At 45.6% G+C, this 12,848-nt stretch overlaps 1 protein-coding gene across 12 annotated transcripts in view; it reads right to left on the bottom strand.

Moving 5' to 3' along the window:
* The window catches only part of TMEM164 (transmembrane protein 164), a 163,590-nt gene that overhangs the window by 113,476 nt on the left and 37,266 nt on the right, over positions 1 to 12,848 (bottom strand). The window contains exon 2 of one of the 12 annotated variants that reach the window (XM_045995736.1): positions 8,778 to 8,906. The exons of 10 other annotated variants lie outside the window; for them this stretch is intronic. The gene's annotated coding sequence lies outside the window, so the exon portion shown is untranslated. The remainder of the gene's footprint in view (positions 1 to 8,777; positions 8,907 to 12,848) is intronic. One more of the 12 variants, XM_045995734.1, reaches the window with a different exon arrangement.

Below are 12,848 nucleotides of genomic sequence, written 5' to 3'. Positions count from 1 at the left end.
ACATTCTCCCACCTTGTGGTTTATTGCAAAGTCTTCCCTAAGGTTGCAGAGTGTGAAACCAACCTCCCTGGGTTAGCTGATAAAAACTAGGCCTTGAGGGGCGCCTGGGTGGCTCAGTGGGTTAGAGCCTCTGCCTTTGGCTCCGGTTGTGATCCCGGGGTCCAGGGGTCGAGCCCCACGGGCTCTCTGCTCGCCAAGGAGCCTGTTTCCTCCTCTCTCTCTCTGCCTGCCTCTCTGCCTACTTGTGATCTCTGTCTGTCAAATAAATAAATAAAAATCTTTTAAAAAATTAAAAATTAAAAAAAAAAAACTAGGCCTTGCCCCCACAAACCAAGTTGCAGAGTCAGGGCCCACATCAAACCCTCTAAAGCTCAGTCAGAGCAGCCAGCCAATAAGGACCCCCTCTAAACTGCAAGTAGTAAAGCAGGACCCTCCAAATGGGAAGTCATAAAGGGCTGGAGGTGATTAGCTGTAAATATAGGTGAGCGGCTGGTCAAGACTAAATATGCCCGACACCGACTTGGTCCCTTCTTTTGGGCCCCCGCTCCAACTCAGTTCAGCCTCCCACATTTTATTCCACTTCTCCTCCCTCCTTGAGAGACTTCCCCCGGATCACCCACCAAAACTGATCATTCCTTTTCTGAACTACACTGGTGCTTACTGGTGCTATACACTTATCACTCCATTAGTCTCCTACAACTGTGAAACAATAATGACAGCAGCAACAGCAGTAATAACAATAGTAATGGCAGTACCTGTGCCTGGCCCTGCATTCAGCACCTTCCGTGTGCTGTTTCATGTATTCCTCACAGCCATCCTAGGAGATCAGGGCTATTCCCCACCCCACCTCTATTTACACAGGAGGAAATGGAGCTAATAACGAAAGTAACTTGCCCAAGGTCACACAACTACTAAGTGGGGGAGTCAGGCTTGGAACCCGAGACTGGTTCCAAAGATCACGTCCGTAGCCAATACCACCTTCTATCCTCCCTATATGTTACTTTGGCATTTAAAGAGTTGCCTCTGCCTCCACTCCTCAAAGTGTATAACACAGTGTGGGATGCATAAAAGTTCCCCAGGAAATATATGCGACTGCGAGTCTGCTCCCCAGCCAGAACCCAGCTGAGGACACCAGCTGGAAGAGAAGGGAAGAAGGGTAACGTGTCCGGAGAGGCTCAACCTTTCAAGGAGCCATGGGAGTCCGCCTCCTCTGACCCATTTAAAGAAAGGATCATGCTGCTGACTTGACCTCAATCCCAGAAAAATATTTAGAACAGAATGACCTGGTTGTCTTAAAAACCCTTCCAGACAACTGGGAGGGAATAGAGCCTAGGCCAGCTCATGGGAGGGACGGAGGATATCCAGTTCCCCCCAGGAAGGGGACCAACTATGTCAGGGTCACAGCCACGCGGACCAGCAAATATTGGCGGAGCCCTGCCACAGAGAAGCTACCCGACTGTGGTCAAGGATCTGTGGGGCGGGAGGAGAAATATAGGAGCATTAATTTTAAAGGAGGAAGGTTTTCCAACTTCCTTGGGCCCCAGTTGTTTTCATCTTCACATCTGCCATGTGCATTGCGGCCAAGGTATCAAATAGGAACGTAAATCAAGTATATGGGGCCTGATGCCTATGTCAGCTTGTCCTTGCTGGGGTCCTGGGCTTCCAGCAAGATGAAGGACACAGTTCCTAGCTACAAGAAGTTCACGGTCCGTCTACAAAAGTCTTCTGATCTACAGTACCACTAGCACTCCACCAACCAGTGACAAAGTGGCTGGTGGATTACCCTAACTCCCAGTAAGGCCGTTTTGTCAGACAAAAATTCTGCCGGGGAGAGAAGAAAATCGCTGACAAGGATCAAGGCCGGGGAGTTATGTCTCTGCTGCCAATCTCCCATCCACGCCTCTGTATCAGGAAACTGGGGAAGGCGACTCTGGATCACTACTCAGAAAGCAACGCATATAAACTCTGTTCTTTTCCTTCACAACACTTGCTACTGTTTCTCACTTTATAGCAGCCATGTTCCTTGTTTGGTTTTGTTGGTTTTTTTTTAATGTCCATCTTCCCTGCTAGAATGTCAGCTCTTGGAGGCCAGTGGCTGTGTGATGATCCTTATTGTAGATTCAGAAGCTAACACAGTGCCTGGAACATACGAGTCGCTCAACACGTACCTGTGTGCTCCTTGCATTTATTCACGCGACAAGTATTTGTTGAGCATCTCTGGTACATGGGATAGTGTTGGACAGTCTGAAATACTCAAGCCTTGCTTATGTATAGAATGCCTCTCAAGAGTTCTAAGCAACTGGTAATGGTGGTTTGTTTGCAGGAAAAAGAAATAATGAGGGAGTCAGGTCAGGGGGGTTGGAAGGAATCCTACATCCTAGTCTGCTCCTTTCAAATTGTTTGAGTTTTTAAATAACAACTAATTGAACATGAAACCTGCAGGGAACACATGCTTACAGGGTCTAATCTCTGGGAGATAAACTTCTCAGTCAGGGGCTTTTTATTTGTCATGTGTCCTATTCTTGTCATGTTGCAGGCTTAGGTCGGGAGCTTGTGCTGCACTTCTGATAGAATCACACGATAAAAAGGCAATTTTGCAAAGAACAAAGATACGGTGCCTAGCTCTGCTAACCACTCCCTGTGTGGAAAGGGAGACCGCTAGAAGTTGGGGTGGGTTCAAAAACCCAGGAAGCTTTGTCCAAATGGCAGTGGGGGAGTGAAACTCCTGGTCTTCCCCACAAATAAGCTCCTTCTTCAAGCAAGTGGAAAGATTTATTTTAATCCCTGAGACAGCCTCCAGCCACTGTTAAGAGCCCAGACACCAAGCCAGCTAGATAATTGGATTTTTTTTTCCTGAAGGGAAGGTGTTGCATTTTTGTCTGCAACAGTAATGACAGGGCCCTCACAGTGGGCTTGTAAGTCCTCAAGATTTCCTGGTCCCATCTTCTAAGCAGGAAACACTAACGTACAGAAAAGTTGATCCTCTTTCAACAGCCCAGAACCCAGGTCATTGGCTTTGCTGTTCAAATGCAATGATTCTACATGCTGAAGCACCTTGGACTCATCCGGACAGTTCACTGAAAGTAAAAATACCAATTCTTGGGGCCCATGCCTCAAGACCCTGACTCACCTGGTCAGGCCTGGGGCTGGGGCAGTCCTATCTTGGAGGTGATTTTCAACATACAACCACCTTTGCAAACCACAGCTCTCTCCACTGCTGAACAGCCTGGCAGCCTTGAAGAAGAAAGTCCTTACTCACCATTTTTAAAACTCTCCTTCGAGCAGTATATTCCCCCTCCAAAAAGGGGGGGGGGCAGGATGAAGAAGTCTGTAACTAAGACAACAAGCCAGGAGCAGCACAAAGAGATAGGTCTTCTGTGATTTGAAACCAAAGGAAGTGGAAGAAGAGGAGCAGAGGAGGCTGAACACAGACCCAAGTAACAGACCAGGAAGCTAAAAGTTGAACAAAAGCATGGTGTCCGAGCGAGCACCCAAATGCCGAAACCTCAGGCTCCTGCTCCATCGTCCCAACTGGGTACCCTAACTGAACAGAGCCACTCAAGCTGGAAAGGAACCCTGAATTAGCAAACTATACCCTTTTAAAAAAAAATGCTTTCTTCTGAATCAGACTTCTGGGAAGAGGTAGGGGGGAGTGGGACTGGAAGGTCTGCTTTGGCTGAGATTACAAACTACCCCCCCCCCCCAACCCTTCCTCCCTTCCCTGACCAGGATGACAATGAAACATGAAATTCGCATGTGCTCAGGTTAGTTTAAAAAAAAAAAAAAAAAAAGCGCTCCTCGTCTGGCTGCGCCCTGACCCTGGAGCTCAGGTTTTGTTCCCAAGCAGGGAAGCCCGGAGATGGATAAAAGGGCTGCGGCGGCTGCAAATTGAAAGGCGCAGAGTTGGCCTTTTGTTCTCCTTTTCAGGCAGGGACTATTCTGGAAAGCAGACATCAAAAGGAAAATTCAGTCTGCGATGAGCTGAAATTGGACAAAATATGATGAGGCCTAAGTGGGGGGGGAATAAAGCAAAGAAAAGAAAGAAAAGAGAAAGAGGAAAAAGGGCTTTTCATTACCAGAAGGGGCTCTTTTCTGAAAACTGCCTCAAATTACAGTGCCTTCCACATTTGGTGCGCTCCAGGAAGCTTTGCATTGTACCTAGAACCAAGATATTTTTGGCAGAGTGTTATGAGGAGGAACTGAGGCAGATGCAAATGGCCCAGAATTTTGTGGTTTGGGAGATACAAGGGGGGAGGAAATGCAGGACTTCCGGGCACATTCTGCTTCCCTCTACCCAGACGGACAGAGGAGCATTTCAGAGTGATGGCAAGGAAGGTTCAGCAAGTAAAACTGCCCTGGGAAGCAAACTACTGGTGGCTGGAGGGAATGCAAAGCCAAGCATTACCTTTCCTTAAAGGGACTCTAGGAATGGTGCTTTCCTTTATTGTCCCTTAGGATATGGACCCATACGTCTCTGGAGGGTTTTGGGTGGGCCCCATGGAAGGACGCTTGGCTCTCATAAGCCCTTGAGCTTTTTGGCTTCTGGGCTTATGATTTTTTTTTTAATTAGCCATGTGCCAGCAGTTTCCTTTGCCACGGGGAGAAAGAACCAGCCTGATGGGGGACTCCCAAAGTGTATCCTACTGGAAGGCAGGTAGAGAAATGAGCTACACTGTCCAGCCACGTACCTTCTAACCCTGGGTCATAGGCCTACACCTGGAAAAGCACTGCTTTCCTGTCCTCTCCAGGGACCTACAGATGGGCCTTTTTCCTAAATGCTTTTGAACTTGATCTCTATGACCCCTTAGGCTGTGTCCTTTCATTAAGTCCTATGGTAGTTTCTATTCTGAGCAGAAGAAACCTACAGGAGTACTAATGAGAAACACAAATAACATTTAGCAACATGTAAGGCACCATATAATTTTTAATAGCTGAAGCAGACCCTCAAACCAAATGGCCTGAAGGCCCCTCCTAGCTTTATGGAACTACATAAAATTCATGACAGAAACAACTTTCAGCAAATCTCCTGCTGACCAATTAAATGCTTGGTGGTGTAAAATAAATAAATAAATAAATAAATAAAATAAATAAACTCTAAACAGCTTTCTCATCACACCAGCAGAGCAATTTTGGTCGATCACATAATCAAGAAATACCCACTGATCATAGAGTCATGTTCTCCACTCTCCATAGCTATGGAATTCTGGAACAATGAAAAGCCACATGTTATGTCTCAACTCCACAAGCAAAGCTTTGTGTAAGCTGTACTCCCTTAGCTCTCCTCCAGACCCAGCATTAATAAGCCCAACCTAAAATACAGAATATACTTTCCAAATTACTTCACTCTCCCATTTCCCCCTAACCCAGCCCCAGCAGTGACTCCAGCCAAGTGATTTGAGACTGCCTCCAATATCCACAGACAAGTTGTTTCAGGGCCGGCAGACTTTATTTCAAGAATGACTACTTCTAGAAGAAAATACAACGGCCTGAAAGAACCCTAGGCCATAACCCCAGAACAGCTGCTAAAGCGGGCCAAAGACTTGCCCTTCCTAAATCTCAGAGCCCACATCTTTGAGAGGGTTGGACTAGACTGGGGCTTTTCTCAGCGTAGCTCAATATCTCATTGGGTGAGAGAGGTGGGGCAAGTGATTGGTTATGAATAGTTAAAACACTGAAGTTTGCAAATTACTTGCATATATATTCCTCTGCATGTTCTCCCTCTCATCGTTCACTTTCTTGCTTGCATTCCTGTAATGCTCTCTTCAGTAAGAGAGCAAAGGTAAGTAGCAGAGACAGCAGGTGGGAATTCTGCATAACCTACATATTGCCTTCTTGTTGATGTGGCCCTTAGCTGAGTCTGTTGAGCACATGAAGACCATCCATTATGCACAAAGCAGCCACAAAAAGGTTGGGAACCCCCAAACTAAATGATTCATTCACCTACCACATATTAGTAAGAAACTGCCATATACTAGGCTAAGTGCTAGGGGTACCAGAGCAATTAACAGACATGGTAGTTGCTTTCGCGGTGTGTTCAGGTTGGCAGGATGGAAGGGAAATGGCATAAAACATACAAATCATATTCTAAAATAAAAACTGTGATCTGGGACGCCTGGATGGCTCAGTCGCTTAAACCGCTGCCTTCGGCTCAGGTCATGAACCCAGGGTCCTCGGATAGAGTCCCGCATCAGGCTCCTTGCACAGTGGGGAGTCTGCTTAGCTCTCCGCCTCTGCCTGCCACTCTGCCTGCTTGTGTGCTCGTGCGCGCTCTCTCTCTCTCTCTGACAAATAAGTAAATAAATAAAATCTTCAAAAAAAAACCAAACTGTGGGGACGCCTGGGTGGCTCAGTGGGTTAAGCTGCTGCCTTCAGCTCAGGTCATGATCTCAGGATCCTGGGATCGAGTCCCACATCGGGCTCTCTGCTCAGCGGAGAGCCTGCTTCCCTTCCTCCCTCTCTGCCTGCCTCTCTTGTGATTTCTCTCTGTCAAATAAATAAATAAATAATCTTAAAAAAAAAAAACTGTGATCAGATTTCTCAGAGCCTGTAACTGAGCCATCACCTGGGCAGCAGGCAAGGGGAGGGGGTTCTAGGCAGTGGGAAAAGCATGGGTAAAAGCTTCAATGGCCCAGAGGCTACACAGACAAGTTTAGGGAACTTGAAGGAGCTCCTTTTGCCTGGATCATATAGAGTGCCGGGGAAACATGGTAAGAAATGATGCTGTAGGGGCGCCTGGCTGGCTTAGTTGGTAGATCACGAAACTCTTGATGTTGGGGTCATTGAGTTCAAGCCCTACATTGGGCATAGAGCTTACTTAACAAAGAAGAGAGAAAGGAGGGATGGAGGGAAGAAAGAAAGAAAGGGGGAGGGAGGAAGGAAGAGGGGGAGGAAGGAAGGAAAAGAGGGAGGGATGGTGGGAGGGGAAGGAAAAGGAAGTAAGGAAGGAAAAAGAAAAGAGGGAGAGAAAGAAAGAAAAAGAGAGAAGGAAGGAGGGAGGGAAGAAAGGAGAGAGGATGGATACTGTAAGAAAGAAAAGGAAAGAAAAGAAAGAAAGAGAGGACTGGGGGGAAGGTGAGAGCATGGGAGGGAGGAAGGATGGATGGATAGTATAGAAAGAAAGAGGGGGGAAGAATGAAAGAAAGAGAGAAGAGAAGAGAAGAGAAAGAGGGAGGGAGGGAGGGAGGAAAGATGGATAGATGGATGGATGGATGGATACCGTAGAGGTGAACAGAAGCCAGATCATACAAGGCCTAGGAAGCCAGGTTGAGGAGTCTGAACTGTTCCCTCCTACCCTAAATCCCTAGGTTTCTGTCCATGGACTGATGCTTGGATGTGTGTCTAGCACCACAGGCCTGAAACCCTGGTGCTTTTTTCCTTAAAAAAAAAAAAAAAAAAAAAACCACTGTCCGGAGCCCTCATTCATGGCTAGAGGATTGCTCTTCCATTCTACTTCACATTAAATAGACTTTTGCCAGCTGGTCTGGGAACCTGACCCTCAAGTATACTGTGTCCACAGGAAAATGCAATCTGAATTCTAAACAGACTTCCAAAGAAACTTTTGGAACAAAACCCATTCAACAGTTGTTTGGGAATGCCTGGAAAGCAATGAAACACAGGACCTTGCTTTACTCCTCAGAGCCAGTGTTCAGAAAGGAAAAGAAAGAAAAAACACTGAACACTCTAACCACAGTCTTAAAATAAACATAATATCCTCATTTTGATTAGGAGGGTTATATTTAGGTACAATCACTGAAAGGCATCATGCAATTCCTATTTATATATTTAAATTACCACAAAACCCCAAATATGTTGGCAATCACTAGCTGTCCTTACTTGAAGTACAGACAATGCAGAAATGGAGAAGGGGGTGGTCTCTTTCAAAGGAAACATGCAAAGCAAGCCTGTAGCACACACACACATCGTCCTGCGTCCCTGCTGAACCAACTCTCAGTCCTCAAGACGGTAATTCAACCAATACTTGAGGGTTAAGAAGCGTTGCATTTTGCATGGTGGCTGGCAGCACCTGTTCTTCTGGCATTCCTTTCAATGGAGAATCCCTACCTATTTGTACTCAGAAAAACACCCCGTGACACCCGCCATGGTGTCACTTTCTCCCCACCCCCTCACTTGGTCTACTAGCAGCGAGGGTCACAGGAGTGCTGGCAATTTCCCAGAAGTGCTGGCAATTTCTCAAATGCTCACGGGTCATTTTACAGCCTGGTCATTCACAAAGTGGGGTGTGCCTAAAAATCACCTGGAGAGAGGGGTGGGTTACAACTCAAATTCCCAGACTGATTCCCTTTCCCCAGATCTTGGCTCTATAGGTCTGAGGTGAGGCAGAAGAATCAACATTTAATAAGCATCTCCCCATGCCACACACACAAACACATACACACACGTAAGTAGCTCAAGGACCAAACTTCGAGAAATCCCACCACAGTTATCTTCACTAGCTGAGTCCCAAATCCTGAACTGAGAATAATGGCCACCAGTCAGAAAGCTGGCTGGCTCTAAGGCACAATGCCAACACAGGGTAGAATAGATGGGAGAGAAAAAAACCAGCATCCCCAACGACTTGCCCCCAACTACATTTTTTAGTCTTTAAAAATCCCATATTTTTACTTCAATTAAAACAGATGGTGTCTCCTTTCCGGCAACCTTCTCCAGGCACCAGAAAAGGAACTCAAGAGGGACCATTTAGAAAGAAGGTATAAAAGTGGGTGAAGAAACAATGTTAATTTGCTTGGCCCTGCCCCAGCTTTGCTGAGCCTCCTTACCTCTTCTGCTAGTTGGTTTCCATTTCTGGAACTCAGTGCAGCTGTGGCAGGGAAGAGAGGCCAAGGTGGGGCAGTCTTCTATTATTCACATTAATGCTTCCCTCTATTACATGAATAATCAAGAGTTGACTGGAAAGAGGAATAAATCAAAGGCAAATATTCCACTGAGAGGTTAAATAGGATAAAGAAGGCCCCCTGTTGGTTGAGAGCTGTGAGGTGATAAATGAACAGTCAGGATCCCTGCCTCTTTCCATTCTCACCATTTGCCAGGAACACAGATTTAAAACTTGGACGTCAGCGCTGAGCTTGAGAGAAATAATGAGGTATCTGTGTTTTTCCACTGCTCCCCATAATACCTAGAACAGACTGTGGCACTTAATGTTAACCCTAAATATTAACCAACTTTGTCGATTCACCTGCAATGTCTACAGTCGGAACAGTCGAGGCCTAGACCTGGCCTGATGATTTAATTTTATTTTATTGTGGTAAGAACATTTTATGTAAGATCTACCCTCTTAACAAAGTGCACAATACAGTATTAACTGTAGGCACTGTGTCGTACAGCAGATCTCTAGAACCTGTTCATCTTGTATAATCAAAACTTTATGCCCACTGATCAGCAATTTCCCAGCCCTCCATAATGCCTAGTAGCCACCCTTCTACTCTTTGATTGGATGAGTCTGACTCTTCAAACACCTCCAGTATTTATCCTCCTTTTTGAAGGCTGAATAATATTCCATGGTACTTACATACCTTCTCTTTATCCATTCATCCATCAATGGACATTTAGGTTGTTTCCTACATCTTGCCTATTGTGAACAGTGCTGCAGTGAACACTGGAAGGCTAATGTCTGAGATCTCAATTTCAATTCTTTTAGATAAATAGCCAGAATTGCGCTTGCTGGATCAAACGACAGGTCTGTTTTTAAATTTTGGAGATAACTACATGCTATTTTCCAGAGTGGCTGCACCATTTTGCTTTTCCGCCAACAGTATACAAGGGTCCGGGTTTCTCTACATCCTTACCAACCCTAGTTATCTTTTCTTCTCCACTATTACCAAAACCACAGAAGACAACAAGGGCTGGTCTGGCAATTTTTATTGCAAGAAAACAGAGTCCTACTCAAGCTGGCTCAAGAAAAGGGAGGTTTACAACTAAAAACAGAAACAGGTATCCCATGAGAATCCTACTGCAGGATAAAGCTTGGCCTCGGGAGAACTGGAAAGCGGTTCTGGGTTCAAGGTGGTTGTGGGAAACAGCTGCTCTGTCTCTCAGGGCATCTCTCTTTCTCTTATTAGCTTCTTCCGCTTACTCATGGTTTCTGTCTATTCCTAACTCCAGCATGGATGTGGCCTGATGTGTCCCCTCTCCATCATTTGGCTCTTGTCCCTGCTGTGGACTGTCTTAGTCACTCAGCTTCATGAATCTAACTTCCTAGGAGAGAAATACGATTGGCCCAGCTCATCCTGTTAAACCCTTGTTGCTTGCCAGGTGATGAATGGGCTGTTTTGGGGACAGATGGCCAACTCTTGGTCCAATCAACCAGGAGGCAGGTTCCTCACAGATCATGGCTGCTGCCTCCCAGCACAGCTGGCACAAAGCAGTTTGCTTTCAAAGGGGATATGGGCCGGAAGGCACAGTAAAATATGTATGTACAAGCCTGTTGCTTAGCATGTGATCTAAAAGATCACGGCAAGTCCATTCATTAACTCCAGACACCCATATTCTTCTTACCTTCTTAGGAAAAATGATAGCACCTGACCCCCACCCAAACCTCTTAGCACCCGACCCCACCCCTACTAAACTAACTTCTCCAAGCCGGTAAAAGAATGAGAATGTGTCCTATTCCAGGAGGGAACACCACGTTGCCAACTCTCTGAGGTAATCAAGAAAGGGGAAGAGAGCATGAGATAGACAAATGTTGATCAACTGATACCACTGGCCTTTGGCCCACGTCTGGGCAGGCCTTCAGTCAGTTCCCTTTAAGCCGCGTGATCATCTCATCTTCCTCTAAGTTTCCCCGAGTGCCGGGTGAGGTCAGCATTCAATGTTAACCAGAACGAGGCAGGCAGCATCACAAACTGACAGATGGCAATTGGTAGCTTATCATTCTTGGATTATTTCATTCCCTGGAGTAGGGACAGGCTGGAGAGTAAAGCATGTTATTTTGACAGCCACCTAATAACGGCTGTCAGACACTTCTACTACGTCTACCCTTCCCCAAGAAAACCTTCTTTTCTCCTATCAATTCCCAGGAGCAACAATAATAAATGCCTCCCCGGATAAAGTCAGTAGGAGCTTTGCTAGTGACAGGGCCTGGACAGAGGAGAAAACAAAGAAACGCTGATGACCACTGAGAACGAGGAAACCCAATAGGTTCTTCAGATGAAGAGGAATTAAAAGGCTGGGCTGCCTTCAGGACAATGTTTCTTGAACTCAGACCAGAGCGTGCTGGACTTGAAGAGATTTTTAAAAAGATTTTATCATTTATTTATTTATTTATTTGAGAGAGAGCACGCATGTGGGGGAGGGGCAGAGGCTGAGGGAGAAGTAGGTTCCCCACTGAGCAGGGAGCGGGATGCAAGGCTCAATCCCAGGACCCTGAGATCATGGCCTGAGCCAAAAGCAGAGGGTCCCCGGACTAAGCCAACCAGGTGCCCCCCTGGAGTTGAAGAGATTCTCAATAGGGTTTTGAAAGACCAGAGCTGTCCACCTGAAACTAATATGACACTGTATGTTAGCTATACTGGAATTAAAATTTAAAAAAAAAAAAAAAAGACCAGAGCTGCAAAGCGCTGTGCAAGAATTTGATGCATACTTTTACCTCACAACTATCCCTATGGGGCTTAAGAGATTTCCTGTAACTCTTGACATGGACTTTCACCTTATCATTCCGGGTAAGTTACGGTAACTCTGGAGGGGGAGAGCAGGAAAAATGATGCTGTTTGGGATACCCAGCAGTGGTTATCAACCTTTTTGTGCCATAAGCTACCTATCACCGCGTCTTCAAACAACCCTCAGGATCCTTTACACTGCTATCACATGACAGATATTACGTAGCTGGTAAAAGGAACAAAGTAGGGCTATAGGCACGGGTGTCTGACTGTGTCGTCCAGTGAAGGAAGTTTCCAACTGTAAAGCAGCATCCCATTTTTGTAAAACAATAAAGATGTAAAGAAACAGATGTGACATCATAAATGTTCACTGTTAATGATGATTTCTGGTGGGTGGGATAATGGAGGAGTTTCACTTTCTATTTTTGGCCACTTTTGACTTGCTTACATTTTCCTCATAAAACATGTGTGTTTTTTGGGTGGGGGGGGTGTTTATCTGTTTGGAATCCAGAAAAGAATATTTGTGAACTTCCACAGTCCATTGACAGGTGGATGACAGCTTTAGCTTTCACTTTCAGTCCTCCAAAATAGATTTTTAGAAAGGGTGGAGGGTACAGAGTAACAAAGGAGTGTGTCTGGGGGTTAGAAAAAAGTCATTCGCTCTTGTTTATGGTAGTGGGCACTCAGGAAGTAAAACCCATGTGTGGGACACAAAGTAGTGACACGTGCATTAAACATCTGGAACATGCCCAGTATATGACATGCTCAACAAATGGTAGCTATTCTTACTTTCAATGAGGGAGCTCAAGTATTATAACTGAAAGTCATTCTCATTTACTTCTAGTTGCGACGTCTGCAAATTCATTTAAAATATGTTCAACATAGACACTGTGACACGTGTGTGTCTATGTGTCTGTGTATTAGTTTCTTTCTACACTGTAGGGTGGTTGGAAACCTAGCACTTGCTAGCCAGAGTTGATTATGTGCATCTCTTCCCACTCCCTTATTACTTTATTATTTAAAAGATTCTATCTATCTATATATGTATTTAATTATTTAACAGAAAGAGAGATCACAAGTAGGCAGCGAGAGAGGGGGAAGCAGGCTCCCCGCCAAGCAGAGAGCCGGATGCGGTGTTCAATCTCAGGACCCTGAGATCATGACCTGAGCTGAAGGCAGAGGCTTAACCCACTGAGCCACCCAGGCAACCCTCTTTTGTTACTTTAATAAGGACAG

Source organism: Meles meles, chromosome X, assembly GCF_922984935.1.
Source record: "Meles meles chromosome X, mMelMel3.1 paternal haplotype, whole genome shotgun sequence".
Taxonomy (NCBI): domain Eukaryota; kingdom Metazoa; phylum Chordata; class Mammalia; order Carnivora; family Mustelidae; genus Meles; species Meles meles.
Note: the sequence above shows the minus strand (reverse complement) of the source record. Positions and strands in the feature narration are given on the sequence as shown.